The sequence below is a fragment of the Rattus norvegicus genome, assembly GCF_036323735.1.
Source record: "Rattus norvegicus strain BN/NHsdMcwi chromosome Y unlocalized genomic scaffold, GRCr8 chrY_unlocalized_38, whole genome shotgun sequence".
NCBI lineage: Eukaryota > Metazoa > Chordata > Mammalia > Rodentia > Muridae > Rattus > Rattus norvegicus.
Window position 1 is genome coordinate 13877 of NW_026947398.1, and position 23529 is coordinate 37405.

General features: G+C 34.4%; 1 long non-coding RNA gene across 10 annotated transcripts in view; it reads left to right on the forward strand.

Annotated features, from left to right (window-relative positions):
• The first annotated feature begins 3043 nt into the window (after positions 1–3043).
• The window catches only part of LOC134484725 (uncharacterized), a 134826-nt gene continuing 114340 nt past the window's right edge, over positions 3044–23529 (forward strand). For 4 of the 10 annotated variants that reach the window (XR_010062437.1, XR_010062432.1, XR_010062433.1 and 1 more), the window contains exon 1: positions 5631–5712. This is a non-coding gene — a long non-coding RNA (uncharacterized LOC134484725). Of the gene's footprint in view, positions 3363–5383; positions 5713–17202; positions 17283–23529 lie in introns of those variants that run through there. The other 6 variants (XR_010062443.1, XR_010062438.1, XR_010062436.1 and 3 more) reach the window with 6 other exon arrangements.

Genomic DNA, 23529 nt, shown 5'->3' on the forward strand with positions numbered 1-23529 from the left:
CAACAATACCAATGACCAGAGCTTTCTCGTACTAGCCCAACATACAAAAAAAGTACATGGACTGACCTATGGCTCCAAATGCATATGTGGCTGAGATGGCCTTTTTGGGCAACATTGGAAAGAGAGGCCTTGTCCTCCACAGTTTGTCTCCCAGTTCAAGGGCATTTCATGCGGCAGAAAGGCTGGTTAGAGAAGAAGGTAATGGAATGGGTAGGGATCTTATGGAAAGGAAATGGAGAAAGGAAATATTTTAAATGTATATGTAGAAACATCTACTTAAAGAAGAAAAAATTGCTAAAATATTTAAAAAAATGAATGATATAAAAGAAAAGAAAGCTGCCAAGCAATCTCACATATTGACTCAGAAATCTGAAGTGGTAGTCAGGTTAATATTAGTATAAAGACTGAGATGATGAAGTCTCAACTAGAAGCACTTCTCTCTCCCAGATATCAGTGTCAGACACAAAGTGCCCTATAGGTTTCCAAAGCATTGAGGAGTTTAACTTGAGTTAGGGACACAATACTTGTTTTTCCCTTCTTCCTTAGGACCTTTTCTTCTTGACAAAAACAGTACAGTCATGAGCTCTCAGGAAATCAACTGTGTCCTTCATAACACTTGGTTTTGGAATAAAGAAATAAATGATATAAACCCTCTGACATCCAGCAACCATAAGAACAGGGGAGTCCAGAAGCTTCTGACAGTCTCCCAACTCCTATTTCCCTTATGTGGAAGGCTCACATCAAGGCTATCTCTTCAGAGACCCCACTCAATTCCTACCAAGGACTCACTGAGCTTTCCAAAGGACCACATATTTCTTCCTTGTTTTTTATACCAAGACAGAAGGCCAGCTTCCTTCCCCCATCCTATCTCATCATCCACTTTGTTATCACTCTCCAATTTTCTCTGAATTAGAGGCCAATTAGTAAACCCTAGAGGTATTGAAGGATATCTGAGAGACAGTTGCAATCATGACAACAGTTATGACATCACAGAATAAGCCAGGGCTCTCCAGGTTACAAGAGAGTTTTCAGGGAGGGCCTAATGGTCATGTCACTGAGAAATGCCATGTCCTACATCCTGAACATCTTTCTTTACATTGACAAGATTCGAGGGTGCCCTTTCCTGGTGTGTCTCTTTGACACGGAGGAAACCTTTATGTACTCCATCTATCTAAAGGAGAGACTTCTCTCTGATTCACTAGTGGTTACATGTTCTGAATGAAGAAAGTTATTAAGGGGCATGGCATGGGTAAAAAAGATTTAGGAAAATGGAGTGTAGGAGATTCTTCTAGATAATATTTTTATTCTATATATCATAGGTTCATTCTTGTGACATACAGTTCAATATTTGAGGGTTTCTCCGTTTCTCAAAGGTCAGCATTTACCTACAGACCTTGAATAGAATAAATATTGTATTTCAATTTCTTACTGTATATTGCTTGATAAGGGACTTTGTAAATATTCTTCAATGTGTACTCAAAAATTTTGTTGGCCAATTCCATTTTCTTCAATGAATTTGGTCACAAGTGACTCCAGCTATAGAGTGATTATAAAAGTGTAAATACTGTGAACCTACTACAAATGATAAACTCCCAAATCCTTATTTTATCAAAAAATTTCCAGACATCAGGAAAGCAAAGGACATTTTTCAATGTTGAATTCAGTTCTCTACTCCCATTTGATATCAGTACTAGACTACATAGCTTCCAGTTTTCCCATGGGCAGACTTGAGGGTTTAGGATGTTTCACCATGATTCTTTCTTCAGGCCAATCCTAAGATATTGGATGATGTGAAGGGAGAAACATGGCTTGAGGAACAGTAAATTATCTACTTCAATAGGTAAACACAAGAGGACTATTTGAAACTGTCATTTGTGAATTCTAGATTCTTGACATAGTTGGGCAGAAACCATGTTAACTTTCCCCTTAACCACATAGGTGGAGGAGCCACCAAAATCATTATATATATATATATATATATATATATATATATATATATATATATATATATATATATATAATCAGCCAACCTAACTAGATAAGATAGGTGAAGGTAAGAATTGCATTCTGCCAGGAATCGGAAAAAGATTTTTCCTGAGAGACAATGATACAGCATGTCAAATACAGAAGTGAATGCTAGTAAAAAACCAGTGAACTAAAAACGGACCTGTTCTTGGTAAACTTAAAAAAAGGATTAGAAGAGCTTAAGGTACTTTCAACACCATAAGAACTACAATGCCAATGAACCAGGGCTTTCTCTTACTGTACGAATACACAAAGAAAGTACATGGACTGAGGAATGGCTCCAAATTCATATGTGGCAATGGATGTAATTTTTGATCAACATTGGAAAGAGAAGCCCTTGTCCTCCCTTGTACACCTTTCAGTTCAAGGGAATGTCATGCGGGAGAAAGGTTAGTTAGAGAAAAAGGAAATGGGAATGTGTAGGGATCTTATGCTCAGGAAACTCAGAAAGGAAATAATATTTGAAATTTAAATATAGAAACATCCAGTTAAAAAAAACAATAAAATTTGCTAAAAATAAAAAAGAAAGATATAAAAGAAAGTAAAAGCTGTCAAGTAATCACACATATTGACTCGTAAATGTGAAGTGGCAGAGTAATACTTGTGGAAAGACTGAGATGATGAAGTCTCAACTAGAAGCACTTCTGTCACGTTAATATTAGTGGCAGACAAAAAAAATCACTATTGGTGTCCAAAGCATGTTGTTTACTTCGAGATAGCAACACAATATTTGTACTTCCCTTCTTCGTTAGTACCTTTCTTCTTGACAAAAACAGTAAAGGTCATGAGCTCTGGAAAACAATTGTGCTCTTCACAATACTTGGGTTTTGTAATAAAGAAATGAATGATATAAACTATTTGAATTTTAGGATCCATAAGAACAGGGAAGTTCCGATGCTTCTAAGAGACTTGCAGCTCATGATTCCCATATGTGGAAGGTTCAAAAAAGGCTATCTCTTTAGCGATCCCACACAAATCCTACCTTGGACTCTAAGCTTTCCAAGGACCACATATGCCTTTCTTTTTTTTAAAAAAAACAAGACAGAAAGCCAGCTTATTCCCCTTCTCATATCTCTTCATCTTCTTTTTTCTCACGCCCAAATAACTGTTTACTCTGAATTAGAGGCCAATTAGTAAACCCTAGAGGTAATGAAGGAACATCTGAAGATCAGTTGCAGTCACAGCAATCCTTGTGACATCACAGAAGAAGCTTTGGCTCTCAAGGATACCAGAGATTTTTCATGAATGAACTAATGATGATGTCTCTAAGACCTGCCATGGCCTATCTGCTAAAGAGCTTTCCTTACATTGACTAGATTTGAGGGTGCCCTTTCCAGGTATGTCTTCTGTGACACAGTGGAAATGTTTACATACTCCATCTCTCTAAAGCTAGTGACTTCTATTTGCTTCATTAATGGTTACATGCTCTGAATGGACAAAGTTATTCAGGGTCTTGGCATGGGTCGATGAGATTTAGGAACAGGAGTGTAGAAGATTCTTCTAGATAATATTTTCATTCTCAGGTTCATTCCTGTGACACAGTTCAATTTTCTTCGTTTTCTATTTCCCAAAGGCCAGTTATTCCCTACAGACCTTTAATTGAATGCATGTGTATTTCAATTTTTATTGTATATTCCTTGATAGGTGACTTTATACATATTCCTGAATGTGTACTGAAAATTCTTTTTTCCACTTCTATTTTCTTCAATGATTTTCGCAACAAAGGCACCCAGCTCTAGAGTGATTATAACACTGTAAATTGGGTGTACCTACTTCAAGTGGTAAACACCAAATTACTATTAAATCCTAACATTTCCACATATAAGTAAAGCATAAGACCACATGTAGTATAGAATTTGGTTCTCAGGTCCGTTTTGATCTCGGTTCTTCTGTTCCAGTGTCTCAGGGCTAGATTTGAGGTTTTTGGATGTTTTACCATGATTCTTTCTTGAGGCCAAACATAAGATAGAGAAGGATAGGAAGTGATAAGAATGGCTTCAGGACCAGGGAGACCTCATCTTCAATAGTTTCATAAGAACAAGAGGGAATCTATTTGCCAATGCAATTTGTGGATTCTACATTCTTGACCTAGTTGCACTGAATCCATGTTAAAATTCCCCCTAACTTCATAACTGTTGGAGCCACCAAAAGTATATTCATATATATCATTATATATATATATATATATATATATATATATATATATATATATATATATATCATTATATATATATCATACGTATATCACACACACACACACACACACACACACACACACACACACATATATATATATATATATATATATATATATATATATATATATATATATATGTGATCAGCCACCAAAACTAGATAAGATTTATGAAGCTAAGAAGTGCATTCTACCAGGAACTGGATATAGATATTTCCTGAGAGACACAGTTAGAGCATGTCTAATACAGAAGTGAATGTTAGTGGCAAACCAGTGAACTGAAAACCGACATCTTGTTGGTAGATTTTGAGACAGTATTACAATTGTTGAAGGTGCTGTTAACTACAAAAGAACAACATTCTCAATGACCCAGAGCTTTCTGGTACTAGACCAATATTCAAAGAATGAACATAGACAGAAATATGGCTCCAAATGCATATGTGGCAGAGGATTGCTTTTTTGGCACCAATGGAAGGAGAAGCCCTTGGTCCTACCTTGGTTTGTCTCCCAGTTTAAGGGAATGTCAAAGGGCAGAATTATGGTTAGAGAAGAAGGGATTGTGAACAGGTTGTGATTTAATGGGCAGGAAACTGAGAAAGGAAATAATATTTTAAACGTAAATATAGACTCATCCAGTTTAAAATCACTTAAATTGATAAAAAATTTAAAAAAGAAAGAAATAAAAGTAAAGAAAACTTCCAACTAATCACAGTTATTTACTCAGAAATCTAAATTGGTATTCAGAGTAATACTTGTAGTAAGACAAAGATGATGAAGTCTCAACTAGAAGCACTTCTTTCTCCGAGATATCCGTGTCAGACACAAAATGCACTATAGGTATCCAAAGCTTGGAGGAGTTTACTCTGACCTGAGGACCCAATACTTGTCTTTACCTCCTTCCTTAGGACCTTTTTCTTCTGGGAAAAAGAAAAAAAGGCCATAGATCTCAGAAAAACAACTGTGCCCTCTCAAAATTTTGCTTTGTAATTAGGAAATGAATGATATAAAACCTTTGACATCCAGGAACCATAAGAACAGGGAAGTCCCGATGCTTCTGTGAAGCTTCCAGCTCTTGATTCCCATATGTGTAAGTCTCAGATCAAGTCTATCTCTTCAGCGATACCACTCCAACCCTTCCAAGGGCTCCCTGAACTTGTCAAAGTACCACTTATTTTTCCTTTTTTTCATACAAAGACAGAAGGTCAGCTTCTTTCTCCCCATCTCTGATCTCTTTATCCTTTTTGTTCTCACTCCCAAATGGCTGTTTACTCTGAATTAGTGGCCAATTAGCAAACCGGAGAGTTACTGAGGGAATATGTGAGAGGCAGTTCCTGTCAGGACAGTAATTGTTACATCACAGAAGAAGCTAGGGCTCTCCTAGTTACAACAAATTTGTCATGGAGGTCCTATTTATGATGTCACTGAGAACTGCCATCTCCTACATGCTAAACAGCTTTCCTTACATTTACCAGATTCGAAGGTGTCCTTTCCAGGTATGTCTCCTGTGACACACTGGAAACCTTTATGTACTCAATCTCTCTTAAGGTAGAGACTTATCTCTGCTCCACTAATGGTCACATGCTCTGAATGGGGAAAGTTAGCCAGAGGCATGGCTTGGGTCTCTAAGATCTAGGAATATGGAGTGCAGGAGATTCTACTGGATAATAATTTTATTCCCAGTTCCATTCCTCTGGCCTATAGTTCAATTTCCTCAGATATCTCTCTTTTCTAAAGGCCAATATTTTCCCTACAGACCTTTAATTGAGTGAATATTTTATTACATTTTCTTATTGTACATTCCTTGATAGTGGACTTTATATATATTGCTGAATGTGTACTCCAATGTTCTATTATCCTATTCCATTTTTTGCTCTGATTTTAGAAAAAAGGGGGCCCAGTTCTAAAGTGAATATAATAGTGTAAATATTCTGTATCTACTTAAATGATAAACTCCTAAATCCTTATTTTATCCAAAAATTACCTGACATTAGTAAAGGAAAGGACAACATAGACTATATAATGTGGTTCTGCAGTGGCATTAGATAGCAGTTCTCTAATATCTACCTTCCAGTGTTTCCATGGCCAGATTTGAGGGTTTTGGATGTTTTACCATGTTTCTTTATTCAGTCCAAACATAAAGTTCATGACATGGGCTGGGAGAGGAGTGGCTTGAAGTCCAGTGAATCTTCTACTTCAGTAGGTTCATAAGAATAGGAAGGAGTCTATATGGCTTTGTCATTTGTGGATTCTAAAATCTTAACCTAGTAGTGCAGAATCCATGTTAAAAATCCACCAAACACCATAGCTGTACAAGGGACCAAATATATCCTCGTCATTCTGATTGGTGTGCTGTGGAAACTCAGGATTTTTTTCTTTATTTCCGTTTACCTGATTGCAAAGGATGTTGATATTCCTCATTTGAGAATTCATTGTTTAGCTCTACAGACACAGAAACACACACACACCACACGCACGCACACACACACACACACACACACACACACACACACATTCAGCAACTAGATGTAGATAAGAGTGTTGAAGCTAAGGAGTCTATGCTGCCAGTGAACTGAAAATTGACATCTTGTTGGTAGGGTTTGAAAAAGGATTAAAAGAGCTAAAGGTGCTTTCAATACCATAAGAACAACAATGCAAATGCAACAGAGATTTCTGGTAATAAACCAATATTCAAAGACTGTACATGGAAAGAACTATGGCTCCAACTGCATATGTTGCAAAGGATGGCCTTGGGGTCACCAATGGAAGGAGAAGTCATTGGGTTTGACTCCAAGTTCAAGGCAATGTCAGGGGGCAGTAAGGTGGGTTATAGAAGAAGGGGAGCAGAATTGTATAGGCTAATTATGGAAAAGAAACTGGGAAAGGAAATAACATTTGAAATTCAAATGTAGAAATATCCAGTTAAAAAAGCAATAAAATTTTATAAAAAATAAAAACAATGAAAGAAAGAAAAGAAATCTGCCAGCTAATCAAACCTATTGACTCAGAAATCTAAAGAGTCACTGTCAGAGAATGATATTCAGAGTAATACTAGTGGAAAGACTGAGATGATGAAGTCTCAACTAGAAGCTCTTCTCCTCCAGATATCAGTGTTATAAACAAATTACACAATAGGAATCCAAAGCATGGAGGTGTTTACACTGCTGAGGAGACCATACTTTTCTTTCCTTTGTTTCTTTGGACCTTTTTCTTCAGAGCAAAAAGAGTAAAAGCCACGAGCTCTGAGAAGAACAAATGTGCCCTTCCCAACAACTGGCTTTTACATTGAAGAAATTGATTACATAAACGCTCTGACTTCCAGGAACCATATCAAGCAGGGAAATCCAGATGATTCTACGAAGAGCGCAGCTCCTAATTCCCATGTGTGGAAGGCTCAGATAAAGGCTACTACTTCTGCAATCCCACTCAATACGTACCCAAGACTCACTGAACTTTCCCATGGATCAGATTTGAGGGTGCCCTTTCCAAGAGTGTCTCCTGTGACATACTGGAAACCTTTACATATTATATATCTTTAAAGCTAGAGACTTCTCTTTGCTTCATTAGTACTTACATGTTCGGAATAGAGAATGTTGGTCAGGGACTTGGCATGGGTAAAAAAGATCTAGGAACATGGTGTGGAGGAGAATATTCTGGATAATAATTTCACTTCCACGTCCATTCCTGTGACATACAGTTCAAGTTCCAAGGTTTTCTCTGTTTCCTAAAGTCCAATATTTTCCCTCCAGACGTTAAATTGAATGAATATTGTATTACATTTTCTTATTGTACATTCTTTGAAAGAGGACTTTATATATATTCCTGAATGTGTACTCAAAAATTCTGTTTTCTAATTTTATAATTATAATTATAAAATTATAATTATAAAAATTATTAATTATAATTTTATATTTTTGTAATGATATTGGCAACAAAGTGGGCCCAGCTAAAGCGTGAATATAACAATATAAATATTGTATACCTACTTCTAATGATAATGTCCCAAATCCTTATTTTATACGAAAATTACCAGCCATCAATAAAGCAAAGGAGAACATAGACCCTAGAATACGGTTCTAAATTTCTTTTAGGCTTGAAAAATTTTGCCTAGAAAGTTTTGTAGTTGTATTTGTGTCTTTATCCCTCCACTGGTGTCCTTCCGGGCTACAGGAGTTGGCCTCTAAATGTTCCATATCACCAATGTAAGTCACAGCTTAGGTAACCCCCATTGATTCGTGCGTACCTTCATTATCCCGGACTCTTTCTCTTCCTGGAGATTTCCCCTACCTCCTCATCTCTGAAAGTTCAAGATATCCTTTCCTTCTCCTGACTATCGGGTCATATCTCCTCTCCCTTCCCACACAGGATCCATTTTCCTCTTCCTTCCATCTCCCATCTAGTTCCTTCCCTCAATCGGCCTCCTAGACAATTTTATGCCCATTCTACATGAGACTCAATCATATGCACTTGGGGCATTCTTCTTGTGTATCTTCTTTGTATCTATGAGCTTAGTGGAGAATGTCCTGTAGTTTACGGATAATATTACTTATAATTGAGCAATTTCAAAAACCCTGTTGGATCATATTTTTATATTAGTATTCAACTTTGAAAATGATAATTTAATATGTGTGAATGTCTGGAGGAACAAATTTAAGTAAAAAGAAACTTAAAACATAGATCAAATCACAGATTTTAAAAGTTGACCTAATAATAAAATTGTCTACTATCATAAAGTTTGATTATATCACAGGCAATTTTTTAAGTGGTACAATAAATTTGGCAGACAAATGATGTTTTTACCAAATAATTATGGATAATTTGACTAAGATCAAATAAGATAAATATATTATTTCCATTTTGATATCACTTGCTGGCATTTTTCCTCAAACATGATGTATATAGCATTAAACATAATGGTATTAGATTTAAATTTTAATATTTATTTTAACCTAACCTATAAAGTAACAGGTTGTCTTATTTTATTCTTGTTGACATTCAACCTCATCATCGCTTTTTCACTTCTTTATTCCTTCCTGTCCTATGTCCCTCACCACTTATACTAGTCTCACTTCATTAGTCTTACATCTACATCCATATCCCACATGTTCAATATCTTCCATGGCACACTGTTTAAAACCCAACTTTCTAATGTCTGCGACCTATATCAGTTAAATAAACTCAAACCATCCACAGCTTCACATAAATACAAGTATATTAGAAGTAGATTCTATGATCTATATGAGGAAGAACACTTGGTATTTGCCTTTCTGAGTCTTTGCTACCTTACTCGGTATATTTTCTAGTTACATTTATTTTCCTGAAACCATGATAGTTTAGTTTTCCTAGGGCTTAATGAAATACCATTTCGTATATTGTCATATTCTTTTTTTTTAACAGTGAAATGTGTGCTTTTATTACAGGACTCGTTCTATCCTTTATGCAGATAGATTGCCAATTCAGAGAATTATAGGACGAACCAGACCATATCCGGGCAACTTCTGACCCACTTTAATTTTTTTAAGTCTTTCCATAGATTTACAGCATCCAATTTGAGGTCCATTGGCCCTATTCAGTCATATTCTTATGTATCTACATATCAATGAACATTCCTTACTTTTCTCAATAAAACAACAATAGATTTTTTTGTGAATAATGATGAGAAAGCTCAGATAGAGAAGTCAAGATTAATTACTGACAAACTAAGAAAAAAACTTTAAAGATAAAAATTTGTGGTTATGTTAACTAGATCAGTGTATGCTAAGGTTAATAAAGGTTGTGGTATATATAATGTTTTAATACTAATTAAAATTGTAGAATATTCATACTTTAGAGAATGTTTATAAAATTGTCCATCACTAAGTGATTTTCCACTAATAATTTAATTTTTTTATAAAATATTTTTGTTATATATATACATATATATATTTACCTATTTACCTTAAAAATAAAGAACATTAAGAAGATACTGTCATAAAATTCAATAATAACACCAAAGACCTGTTAAATTAATTAAAAACGGACTAGAAGTTATGGAAAACCTCTTCAGTTAAAATAAGAGAATTAGAAAAGTGATAGCATTTTAATAGAAATGCACATGTCAAACAATATATTATAAAATCCTGAAACTATACTAAGATGGTTACTATTCATTCCTATGTTCTAAGGATTCATCAATAAGCATGGTATATGAAGAGAAGGCATATATCAGAAAAATTTATTCATGTTTAACATACTAACTTTCTTCATGAAACTCAAGCGGACAATTCTCTTTTTTGTTGCTTAAAAAGTTTGTACAAAGCACGGCTTTTGATTATAACATAATATTTCAAACTATCATTAAATATGCAAAGATCTTAACACAAAACCCAGTGTTTTCAGAGCAACCATACAAACTTAAGAAGAAAAGAAAACATTTTTAAGTACATAGATATGCGTAATGAAGTCCCCACCTTACCAGTAACAGACGGGTCAAATTTATTGTTCTATATATTACCTAGAATACTCTATCCCAGTTCATTGTTCCTTAGCATATGTTTTTCCTCATCTTTCTCTGTTTCTTATCTTCTGAAAACAGGTGGTATTTCTCATAAAATTAGTTCAAATCATAAAATCTTCACTCAACAAAAAGAAAGTGTTTACATTAGAGGAAAACCAATTAAAGGTTCTCATTCTTTATTGTGCAAAATTTTATATTTGATTTTGTATGCTTAATATGCTTCTACACCTTAGTGATGACCTTTCAAGATTGGCCTGAAATTCACCATTCTTAATTCACAATGTAAAAGCCCTTTAGCTAATCACAGAAAAGCCTTCAAAGTGTATTTACATAGGATTATTTAATAAAAATTCAACTTATAGTTTAAGGGGAATAGTGATGTAAAGCACCTTTTCTTACATTTTCGGTGCCTTCAGATTATTTTATAGCTAAGTCATTTCATTAGAATGAAGAAAGAATTATTAACATCTTACTAAAATAAAATGAGAATTTTTTTCTCTGTATAATACGGAACTTATTCTTGAACATTTTTTTGACAGTGTTTCTTTTATATCCCTGGCAGTACCAGAAAACAATCTCTCTCTCTCTCTCTCTCTCTCTCTCTCTCTCTCTCTCTCTCTCTCTCTCTCTCTCTCTCTCTCTCTCTCTCACCTTTTCTCTCTTTCTCTCTCTGTAGACCAAGCTGGCCTTGAACTTAGAGTTCTGCCTGCTTCTGCTCCCTAGTACTAAGATTAAAGGCCTGTGCAACCACACCGCGTGCTTTTCTACATCTTTAACAAGCTCTTTTCTGATTATATTCCAAATCTTATGAAGTTAGTTCCCTAAAGTACCTAGAAGAAATCCAATACCAAAAATATATTTTGCATATCTCAGTCCCTCTTCCCGAGTTCCTCCTTGATCTAGTCTCCTAGCAAGCTCTCTGAAGGAACTGAAAACAATAAATGTTTGCTTTCATTACAGGAATAAAGAAAAGGACTGTTTACTGCACAATCTCATGATATCACAGAACAATTCTTCCAACACTACAAAGTGAAATCTCATAAAAAGATGGGTACCCGAAGCCACAGTTTATTACCTTCTATTTGGTTGTGCACACTGTGACCACCATTCATTTTAATCAGGTTTAACACAAAGGTAATCTCTGCCCCAAGAATCCATTTCTACTATATTGACATATGCAGCCATGTTCAGTTAAATTTAAGCACCAACCGCTCCAAAGTAAGGATTTATAAAATATCCAACAGAAACATGGGAAGACATTCTACAAAAATAAATTCATACCGAATAAATAAACAAAAGGTCTTTTACTTTTTGTAACACAACATCTATCCATTTTTATTATATTAATTGGTTCTGTGTACATTCACAAGCAAAGAAAATTGAATTTAAGCCAGGAAACAACTTGTGAGATTTAGTTCTCTCTATTATTTAGACTATGAAGACTAAACTTAGATATCAATGCTTAATAGAAAGCAATTTTAAATGTTGTGTCATTTAACTTTTTCTCAGATTTTTTTGTATAATTGAAAAAGTATAGCTAAATCTTGTTATTTAATATTTTTCCCACTCCATTTTAATATCTACTTTAACTCTGAGTAATAAGTCCAAATGGGATCTGATTACATATATTGGCCACATATGTATTTTTCTAAAACTTATAAGGCAAAGTTTTATATGCTAGAATGTACACTTTTGGGAGTACTGGAATTTAGTTCATCCTTTTTCATTATTTTCTCTGAAAGACTATTATTTACTAATTTGTTTTAAATTTTTAGAAGTATTTTGTGTGTGTGTGTGTGTGTGTGTGTGTGAGTGTGCCTGTTTGAGTATACATACATACATATACATGTTCATTTGATAATTCAAATATAATAAGACCAGAGAAAGTAGCTTGAGTGATATTGATAATTTATGGACACAGTTAATTTTTGTATATGATGTATATATAACCTTGAAAATATTTTCTGAGTATTTTTCAAAAGCAATTTTTAAATATGTACACTAGATCACACATGCTAATTGCATTCTTATCTTTTTCCACACTAATTTTATCTCATTGGATGTCTAGAAAGAAATACATGGATCCATGAATCATGTCTTAACTTCAACTGTAGGTAGAATCAATGATAGATCTTACTTTTACTCACCTTTAGTTCATAAATTATACATTTAATTTGCTCTATTTATATTAGAAACGTGTGCCATATATATATATATATATATATATATATATTCATTGATAACTTCCTTCTGTCAACAAACATTAAGAATTAATTATTTATATGCATTATTACAAAATCTAAGAACATTTAGTTTCTTCCATAATCAGCTACCATAATGCATAAATATTAGAACCATTTCCTGACTGACGCTATTAACAAAAAGTACTTGATGTACCATTCCTATAAACATATTTTGATATTATCCATCAAAGTGTCTTCACGGAGATATCTAACTTTTACTAAAGGGAAATATAGTAAAATTGTTATTATCTTTGAATCACAAATGATGTCAGTATTTTTTCCATTCTATATTTATTTAAATTGTAAAATACAGTTTTTTTTTAAAATAAGGCATAGAAAAAAGGGACATATTGGCTATAGACAGCAAAAGAGACCAAAGAAATTAATGCTAAACTCTAATATTTGAGCCAATATCAGAAATGGGAAATGATATTTTACTATTAATTTAATGAGACATAGTGTCATTTTTATTTAATAATTTTTCCTGAATATTTTATGTATTTTCAGTTCAAATGGTATATCCTTTCCTACCTTTCCCATAAACCCCCACTTCAGCTTGTTTGAGGATGTTCCCATTCCCACCCACCCACCTCAACCTCAATCCTCTGGCATTACCCTACACTGGGGATATAAGTCTTCACAGTATTAAAGGCTTTTCCTTCCAATCATGCTCAACAGTGCATTTCTCTGCCACACATGTGGCTGGTATCTTGGGTTCCTCAATCTGTACTCACTAGTGGGTTGTTTAATCCCCCGAATTTATAGTGGGATCTTGTTCGTTGGTGGTGTTGTTTTTCCTGGGGTTTTGCAAATCACTTCAGATCATTAAGTATTTTCTCTAAAACTTCCATTGAAATCCCCTTGTTTAATCCAATGGTTAGCTGCAACCATCCTCATTTATATCAGTAGGGATCTGTCAGAGCCTCTCATGAGACATCCATATCTGATTTCTATCAGCAAGGATTTGTTGGCATCAGCAATAAAGTCTGGATTGGGTGGCGGCATAGTGGATGGATCCCCACGTGGGGCAGTCTCTGGTTAACCCTTCTTCAGTCCCTGCTTGACTCTTTATCATTGTATTTCCTCCCATGAATATTTAGTTCCTTTTTCTTAGAAACAATGTAGCATCCACATTTTGGTCTTCTTTATGCTTGGGCTTCATATGACCTGTGGATTCTTTCTTATGAATATGTTTGTGTGTGTGTGTGTGTTTATAATACAATATATATGTATGTATGCACATATAATTATATACATATATATATATATATATATATATATATATATATATATATTGTTGCTATCCACATATAGCATCATGTGTCCTTGTTACATGTTGGAGCATCTTTTGGGTAAATAACCAAGAAGTGGTATTGCAGGATCCTCATGTATTACCAAATGTGTTAGAAAATTCCAGACTGATTTCCAGAGTGGTTATACCAGCTTGTAATCCCACCAACATTGGAGGAGTGTTCCTCTTTCTCTACCTCCTTTTAATTATCATTTGTCATCTGAATTTGTTTTTATCTTAGCCATTCTGATTGGTGTGCTGTGGAACCTCAGGTTTTTTTTTTTCTTTTTTTTTTTTTGTTTACATTTACCCGATGGGAAAGGATGTTGATATACCTTAGTACCTTAGTTAAGAATTCATTGTTGAGCTCTAAACACCATTTTGAAAGGTCTATTTGATTCCCTGTAACATAATTCCTTGAGTTTTTGTTTAGATTGAATTTAGCCCTCTATCATATGTAGGATTGGTAAAGATCTTTTCTTAATCGATTGGTTGCTCCTTTTTCCTAATGACAGTGCCTTTTTCCTTACAAAAGCTTTACAATTTTATGAAGTTCCATTTGTCAAATCTTGATCTTAGAGCATAAGCCATTGGTTTTATATTCAGGAAATTTCCCCAGTGCCCAAGTGTCCAAGATTCTTTCACATTTTTTCTTCTATTAGTGTTAGGTTATATGATTTTATGTGGAGACCCTTGATCCACTTTGACTTGAGCTTTGTATGCGGTGATAAGAATTGATTGATTTCCCTTCTTCTGCATGCTAATTTCCAGTCAAACCAGCATTATTTGTTGAAAATGCTATGTTTATTCCATTGGATGGTTTTGGCTCCTTTGTCAAATATCAAGTGCCTGGGATGTGCCTTCATTTCTGGGTCTTCAATTCTATTCCATTGATGTGGGTATCTGTCTCTGTACCATAACCATTAAATTTTTATCATTATTTTTCTGTTATACAGTTTGAGGTAAGGGATAGTGATTCCCAAAGAAGGAAAAGATCTTTACCAATCATGCAACAGATAGAGGCCTTATATCCAAAATGTACTAAAAACTCAAGAAGTTAGTCCGCAGGGAGACAAATAACCCTATTAAAAGTGAGGTTCAGAGCTAAACAAAGAATTCACAGCTGAGGAATGCCAAATGACTAAGAAACACCTAAAGAAATGTTCAACATCTTTAGTCATAAGGGAAATGCCAATCAAAACAACCCTGAGATTTCACTTCACACCAGTGAGAATGGCTAAGACCAAAAACTCAGGTGACAGCAAATGCTGGCAAGGATGTGGAGAAAGTGGATCACACCTCCATTGTTGGTGGGAATGTACAACCATTCTCAAAATCAGTTTGGAGGTTCCTCAGAAAATTGGACATTGAACTGCCTGAGGATCCAGCTATACCTCTCTTGGGCATATACCCAAAAGATGCCCCAGCATATAAAAAAGACACGTGCTCCACTATGTTTATAGCAGCCTTAATTATAATAGCCAGAAGCTGGAAAAAACCCAGATGCCCTTCAACAGAGGAATGGATACATAAAATGTGGTACATCTACACAATGGAATGTTACTCAGCTATCAAAAACAATGCCTTTATGAAATTCATAGGCAAATTGATGGAACTGGAAAATATCAACCTGAGTGATGTAACCCAATCCCAGAAAAACACATATGGTATGCACTCATTAATATGTTGCTATTAACCCAAATGCTTGAATTACCCTAAATGCCTAGAACACATGAAATTCAAGATGGATGATCAAAATGTGAATGCTTCACTCCTTCTTTAAAAGGGGAATAAGAATACCCTTGGCACGGAATAGAAAGGCTAAGATTAAAACAGAGACTGAAGGAACATCCATTCAGAGCCTACCCTACGTGTGTCCCATACATATACAGCCACCCAATTAGACAAGATGGATGAAGCAAAGAAGATCAGGCAGAGAGGAGTCAGTTGTAGATATCTGCTGAGAGACACAGCCAGAATATGGCAAATACTGAGGCAAACGCCAGCAGCAAAGCACTGAACTGAGAACAGGAAACCCGTTGAAGGAATCAGAGAAATAACTGGAAGAAGTTGCAGGGGCTCTAGACCCCATATGAACAACAATATCAAGCAACCAGAGCTTCAAGTGACTAACCCAGTACCTAAAGACTATGCATGGACTGACCCTGAACTCTGACCTCATAGTAGCATTGAACATGCTAGTAAGATCACTCATGTAAGGGGAAGTCTTTGGTCCTGCTAAGACTGAACCCCTAGTGAACATGATTGTTGGGGGGAGGGCGGCAATGGGGGGAGGATGGGGAGGGGAATACCCATAAAGAAGGGGAGGTGGAGGGGTTGGGGTATGTTGGCCTGGAAACCGGGAAAGGGAATAATACTCAAAATGTAAATAAGAAATCCTCAAGTTAATTAAAAAAAAAAGAAATGAAAGGATCCAGTGTTAGAAATATGCAAAAAAATTAAGCGAAAGACTACAGAAATTTGGAAGGGAGATGAGATGCGGGCAGGTCTAGGAGGAGCAGGAGGGATTGTGGGTGCACTTGATCAGAGCACATTGTATTACATGTACAGAATGTTCCACAAATGAAAAGCAAACCTTCCCATCCTTTTGCTAACCTTATGCTGTGTTATGATGCAAGGCTTTCAAGAAGAACACAGATCAGATATCAGCTCCTGCTTCTTCCTTTAGGGGTGCCCTTGTGGTGAATAAACTTTACAAGCAGAAAAAAAAGAAAAAGTAAAGAAGTTCTTTTCTTGTTGAGGAGAGTTTTCTCTGTCATGGGGTTTTTGTTATTTCAAATGAATTTTCAAATTGCTCTTTCTAACTCTATGAAGCAGTGAGTTGGAATTGTGATAGCGATTGCCTTGAATATGTTGATTGCTTTTGCCAAGTTTGCCATTTTTGCAATATTAACTCTACCAATCCATAAGCATGAAAATCTTTCCATCTGAGATTTTCTTCATTTTTTTTTTCTTCACAGAGTTGAAGTTCTTGTCATAAAGACCTTTTACTTGCTTGGTTAGAGTCACACTGAGGTATTTTTTATTATTTGTGACTAATGTGAAAATTATCATATCCCTAATTTCTTCTCAACCTGTTTATCCTTGAAGTAGAGGAAGCGTAATGATTTGTTTGAGTTAATTTTATATCCAGCCATTTTACAGAAGTTGTTTATTGGCTGAAGGAGTTCTCTGGTTGAATTTTTGGGGTCACTAAAATATACTATCATATCATATACAAATCATGATATTTTGACTTCTTGAATTCCCTTTGATCTCCTTTGGTTGTCTAATTTCTGTGAATAAGATTTCTAGTGCTATATTAAAGAAGTAAGTGGAGATTGGGCAACATTTTCTATTCCCAGATATTTGTTGAATTGCTTCAAGGTTCTCTCCATTTATGTTGATGTTGGGTACTCTTTTTGTAATATTGTTTTTACTAAGTTTATGTATGGACCTTGAATTTATAATGTGTACCAAATCTTTTAACATGAAGAGGTATTGATTGTTTTCATTTTTTGTCACCATCTATCAAAGTGATCATTTGTTCCCCCACCCTGTGAGTTTTTTTAAATAATTGATTTTTCTATATGCTGACCTCACGTTGAACCATCACCATTTTTGAAAATTCTGTCTTTTTTCCATTAAATGGTTTTAGAACATTTGTCAAAGATAAAGTGACCGTAGGTGTTTGCATTTATTTCTGGATCTCCAGGCTTGGATATCTGGTAAAATTTTCAATTACCATGAATGCAGAAACCAAGATACTCCATGACAAAGCCAAATTTACAAAACATCTTTCAACAAATCTAGCCCTACATGGGATAGTAGATGGACACTTCCAACACAAGAAAGGAACTACACCCTAGGAAAAATTTGGGAATTAGTCTTTCAACAAACCCAAAAGATGATAGCCACACAAAAGTAATTCCATTTCTAACAATAAAAATAACAGGAAAGAACAATAAATTTTATTTAATATCTCTTATCATCAATGGACTTAGTTCTCCAATAAGAATATATAAACTAAGGGATTGAATAAATAAAGTGGACCGAACATTTTGCTGCATACAGGAAATATACCTTAATTATATAGACAGTCACTATCTCAAGGTAAAAGGCTGGAGAGAAATTCCAAGCAAATGGTCCCAAGAAATAAAACGGAAATAGCCTTTCTTACATTGAATAAAATTGACTTTCAACCAAAGATATCAAAAATGATAAGGAAGGACAAAATAATTGTCAAAGAAAAAATAATACTAAGATGAACTATCAATTATGAACAACTATGTTTCAAATGCTAGGGCACCTAAATTCACCAAAAGAAAATCACTAAGCCTCAAAGAATATATTGGCGCCAACACGATAATAGTGGGAGATTTCAATACCCAAGTTCATCAATTGACCGTTTGTGGCAACTGAAACTAAACTGATACATTAAAGATAACAGAAATAATCATCCAAATGGATTTATCAGATATTTAAATAACATTTCATCCTAAAACTAGAGAATATAGCTTTTTTCTTTGCACCTAAAAGTAACTTTTCCAAACTTACCATATACTCTGTCACTAAACAGGTCCATATAGATACCAGAATATTGAAATAATCCCATGCACCCTATCAGATTATCATGGACTAGTGCTGGTCTTCAATACTTTCTTATTTTTACATTTGTTTTTATTATCGATATTTGCTTAATGTGGTATTTTTGAAACACTAGCTTTCTTGATAGTTTGGCACTATGAAATCTAGGTTGGGTTTAGCCTAATAGTAATTCTTCCATTTTGCCTCTATAGTAGCAAGAATGAGAGCTCCATTCCATTCTTTGGTATATACTATATTTTGAGTGAACATTTTGGGCACACTGTGCATTTAATGGTTTTCATCTTTTCTTAAGTATATATTATTATTATCTCATCTTAAAAATTTGTAACTGGACAATGACATTTTTAATATCATGTTTCTGAATGGGTCTTTTGATCTCATTTTGTTTATATTTTATCTCCATTTTAAATGGATTTCCTTTGTGAATATTTTCTGTCTTTAAGTATGTTTGTGCCTTTATGAGATTTTATTATTGTTTATCAATGAAAAAATGCATTTTATTTACACCAGCAGCCATACAGGAAGGGGAACACAAGAGTTAGTTAGCTATTTGTATAGTATTGGTTACTTATTAAAAAATAAAAATCTCTGAAACAAAGGACAGTGATTAATTTAACACTATACTCCACCAATGTTCCCAGCATACAGTAATTCCTAGTAATGGCCTGAGGTCATGTGCTGTCGGGAAATACTTTATGGAAGAATAAACCCACAAACCACAGAATATTTAAAGAAAATCTTTCTTCTATACACACAGATACATAATACGATTACAGGGAGGTCAATACAATTAATTAAAGAAAATGTAAAGAATATGTTGTTACAAGAAACTGAGGACAAGGAAAGAATTTCAAACCACTGTCAACTATACAATGGTGAACATTTGTTCCCAAAAAGTAGTTTGTGTGCCAGAACAATAACAGCTGTACTGGACCCACCTTTTATCTACACAGAGTGGGGAGCTACGGTCCTATTGGAAACAATGAAGACAGAAAACCAAAACAATAGCAAAAGGGGGAATTAATAAAAGCAATCTGGTAATGCAAACTACCAAAAACATCTTTATGTTCTAACCAGAAATCGCAGGAAAACTCATATCTGAGCGCCCTATCTAATGACAAGAGTGAGCAAGCCATGGCCTTTCTCCCTTTCATATTTTTAAGTACTTTACAGAAACAAGAATCTCAGATTGCTTTATCCATGATTTATGAAAGGGTTTTCTAGGCGTCATGTATTAAGAAATCATTTAAAATATTTTTAGCTCCTGACAAGTTTTTATTAAAGTCCTCAAACTTCTTGGACTTAGATCCCAAAGTGTAACTAGGCAAACCCTGAGCTGTAAAACTATGACAAGGCAACAATAACAGATATTTTCATGGCCCAAGCACTATAGCAATATACTATTGAGTACAGAGATCCAAATTTATTCAAACAGCTCAAGAGAGAAGGGAGAAAAAAAGTTAGAAAAGTGATGAAGAATCAACACCTCCCTTGTGTATGCCATCATTTATGGTTCTGTAGTAAGTCCTAAGAGGCAGTATCCAAGTAGCAAGGGGAGGAAAGGACTAAGGACAAGACAGGGAGATAAACTATCATGACAGGTGTATGTAAGAGAAAAACTTAGACATGAAAATGTCCTGTAATTTAAAAAAAAGATTTTTTTCATTATTTTCTCATTCCAATCAAAAGAGACATCCATGAATGATTCTCCTCTAAGGCTTCCATAAAAGAGGTAAAACAAAAACGAATATAAACATTGAAAGTTTGAAAATAAAACAAAAGAAAAAGAACTTGTGTACGTTTCAGAGCAGGAGCACTTAAAAATGAACTAAATCTGGTCAAGATGAAACCTAGAGTGAGAAGTAGGAACTAGAATTAAGAGCTGCAAGAGATAGGCAGGTGAGGAGTGACAGGAACATGGCCAGGCCTGAGAGATAAGACTGGCCCTTTACAAGGGCACAGAATGAGGTAAGAAAACATTTCAAATAAAGCAGCACCTTTCCTTTATGCTCACCTCAGTAATCCCATCCTCTAATAACCCCCATTTACATACTAAAATAGAAGAGTTGTGGTATGTATATCACTCACTTCCCATTTACTTTTAACCCTGCCTCCAAAGTCAGGGAGTCCAAACTTTCTAACTTCCAAGAACAAAAATACAGCCCCAGGTATAAGGGGGTCCTGAGGGCCAAGTGACAAACTGCAATATGTGAGAGTAGAGAATATGGAGATTTCTCATTCAACATAGCAGAAGTTTGATGGCCCAAGCTAAGAAAGGAAAAGGCAACCATATCAGGTAAACAAGGTCTGCTTCTCATAACATTAAACTCATTTATATTATTCTTTCCTTTAAAAAAGAAATACTTTATTTGGGCTTATAATCCAGAATATCAGAGTCAGTGATGGATGATATCAGAGTAAAGATAAACAGGCAGAGGTTGCTGAAAGATTACATCTCAGACCATAAGCAGAAGGTGGAGAAAACTAGATTGAAATAGCTTCAGTCTTTTGAAACCTCAAAGCCTAACCCTAACAACATACCTCCTGCAACGAGGACATACCACTTAGTGAGATTGCAATTTTTGGGCATTTACATTATTCTTAACTACACTTAGTCAAATCACTTCCCAGCTCAATCTTCATTTTGAATGAAGCTGATTTTCCTGCAAAGTGGCTGTACCATCTTCTCTTCCTAATATTGGCTTTCATCATGGGGATAATAGATGATTCTGGATGCATAGGGGATGTTTTTATTCATATGTATCATTCCATTTATGTACTACATGTGTACTGACATTTCAATGAGTTTCATTTGGAAAAGGTATAAATGGTTGATCTTATATATACGGTTTCAACCTCTATTAACATCTTTTAGAAAATATCAAATATCCATTCTTGATTAATAATTTCTTCTCTCATATGATAAAAAAATAAAATTTTACTCTAATCAAAATAATTCTCTATATTTTCATACTGAAAAATACAGAAGAATATTAAGATAATGTGGAATATTAAATCAGCTGAAATGCATGTTCATTAATTAAGAATAACCAGAATCATTGATATGTTTTTGGTACATAATATACGAACAAATACCAAAGCATTGAATAAATAGTGTCAGAAGACGAGGGTCATTATATAAAATGTACCTTACCTTCAGATCCAGTGTTTTGTTCATGTAGCAAGAATTCAATTTACCTACTCTTCCTCAGTATTTTATATCCTCTCATTGACTCGAATTTCAAAGCTGTATCCTATAACTAGCATGATTGTTAAATTTCAAACCAAGAACAGTGCATGTGTCAATCATTTTCCGCCTTTCCTTATTTGTGTTTTATTCTGTTCCCAAAGGCCATGTTGTGTTGAAGTTATGAAGAATTTCTTGCTCCTTTGATGAAAATTTTCTAGAAGCATAGATTATTCATATTCAAAATACTATTGATATGTTTAATAGTACTGGATATTATAGTTAAAGTCATCTGGGTTAGGAATTTTTGCATGTATATCATAACACACTAAAATACTAAAGATTAAAAGTAGAAGAGATAGAATTTATTACATGTTTTTACTCTTCTAGGGTTTGTAAGTTTACAAAATCTGAGCAAATGATTTCTTTCTGTGAAATTCACATTCATGAGCTATTATATTCTAATCAAACAGTGTGTCAGCACCAATAAACTTGGATTAAATTCTAATTGCAATACAAAATGTTTGTAGTAAGTAAATGGGCAAATAATTTGTCTGAATATACTAAATAAGCATGTAGTATAATCACAGGTTTGCTCTTAATTAAATAAGTACTCCCAGATACACCTTGAAAAAATACAGATAGTAATGTAAGTTTTTTTTTTATATAACAGCTAATAATGGTCTGAGTAATGGTTTAAATCAACAAACCATGAACAGTAAGTAGGAATGTCTAGTGAGTTAGAGGTTCTTTCAAGCATCTTCAAGGGTCTAAAATAAATTCCTTTATAATTCTCCTAAATCCACTTATCATGAAATATTCCACATCAGAGTAAATAACACCAACATCTTTTCATTTTCTCAAAAAAAAGTCATTGGGTTTCTTTTCTTCCTACTCAACCCACCCTCATTCTACTACCAAACACAACAATTTCCATCATAGCTCTCTGATATGACTCTTTTTCATTATCATTGACACTACTTCCAGATAGACTTCAAAAACATCCTTAAAATCATTCTCTGTATCATATCATAATTCATAAGTAACCAGAGTCCCTTACTATATACATTGTGAGTTAAACAAACTTATTTAAAACTATTCAATGATTTCTAAGACATTTTCAGTAAATAAAAATTATATGTCTAACATTGTTTCTATATTCCCATATGAGACATTGCCTGAGATTCAGCTTTATTTGGACTGTTCTTCGATCTCTTAATCAATACAAACTACTCTCATATTTACTTTTTTGGATATGTCAAGGTCTTTGTCCTCTTATCATCCTTATATTTACTTTAATTTTGCCCAAAATATAGATCAATTATTTTTCATCTAATTTAACTTAAATGTCACTTCCTCATGACAATCTCCATGACCTTATTTCTAAAATAGATTCTTCAACTACTTGCATACTATCAACTCCAACACACTGATTTATGCATTCATTTTTTTCTTTTTTCTTGTACTATAATGCAATCTTTATAAAAG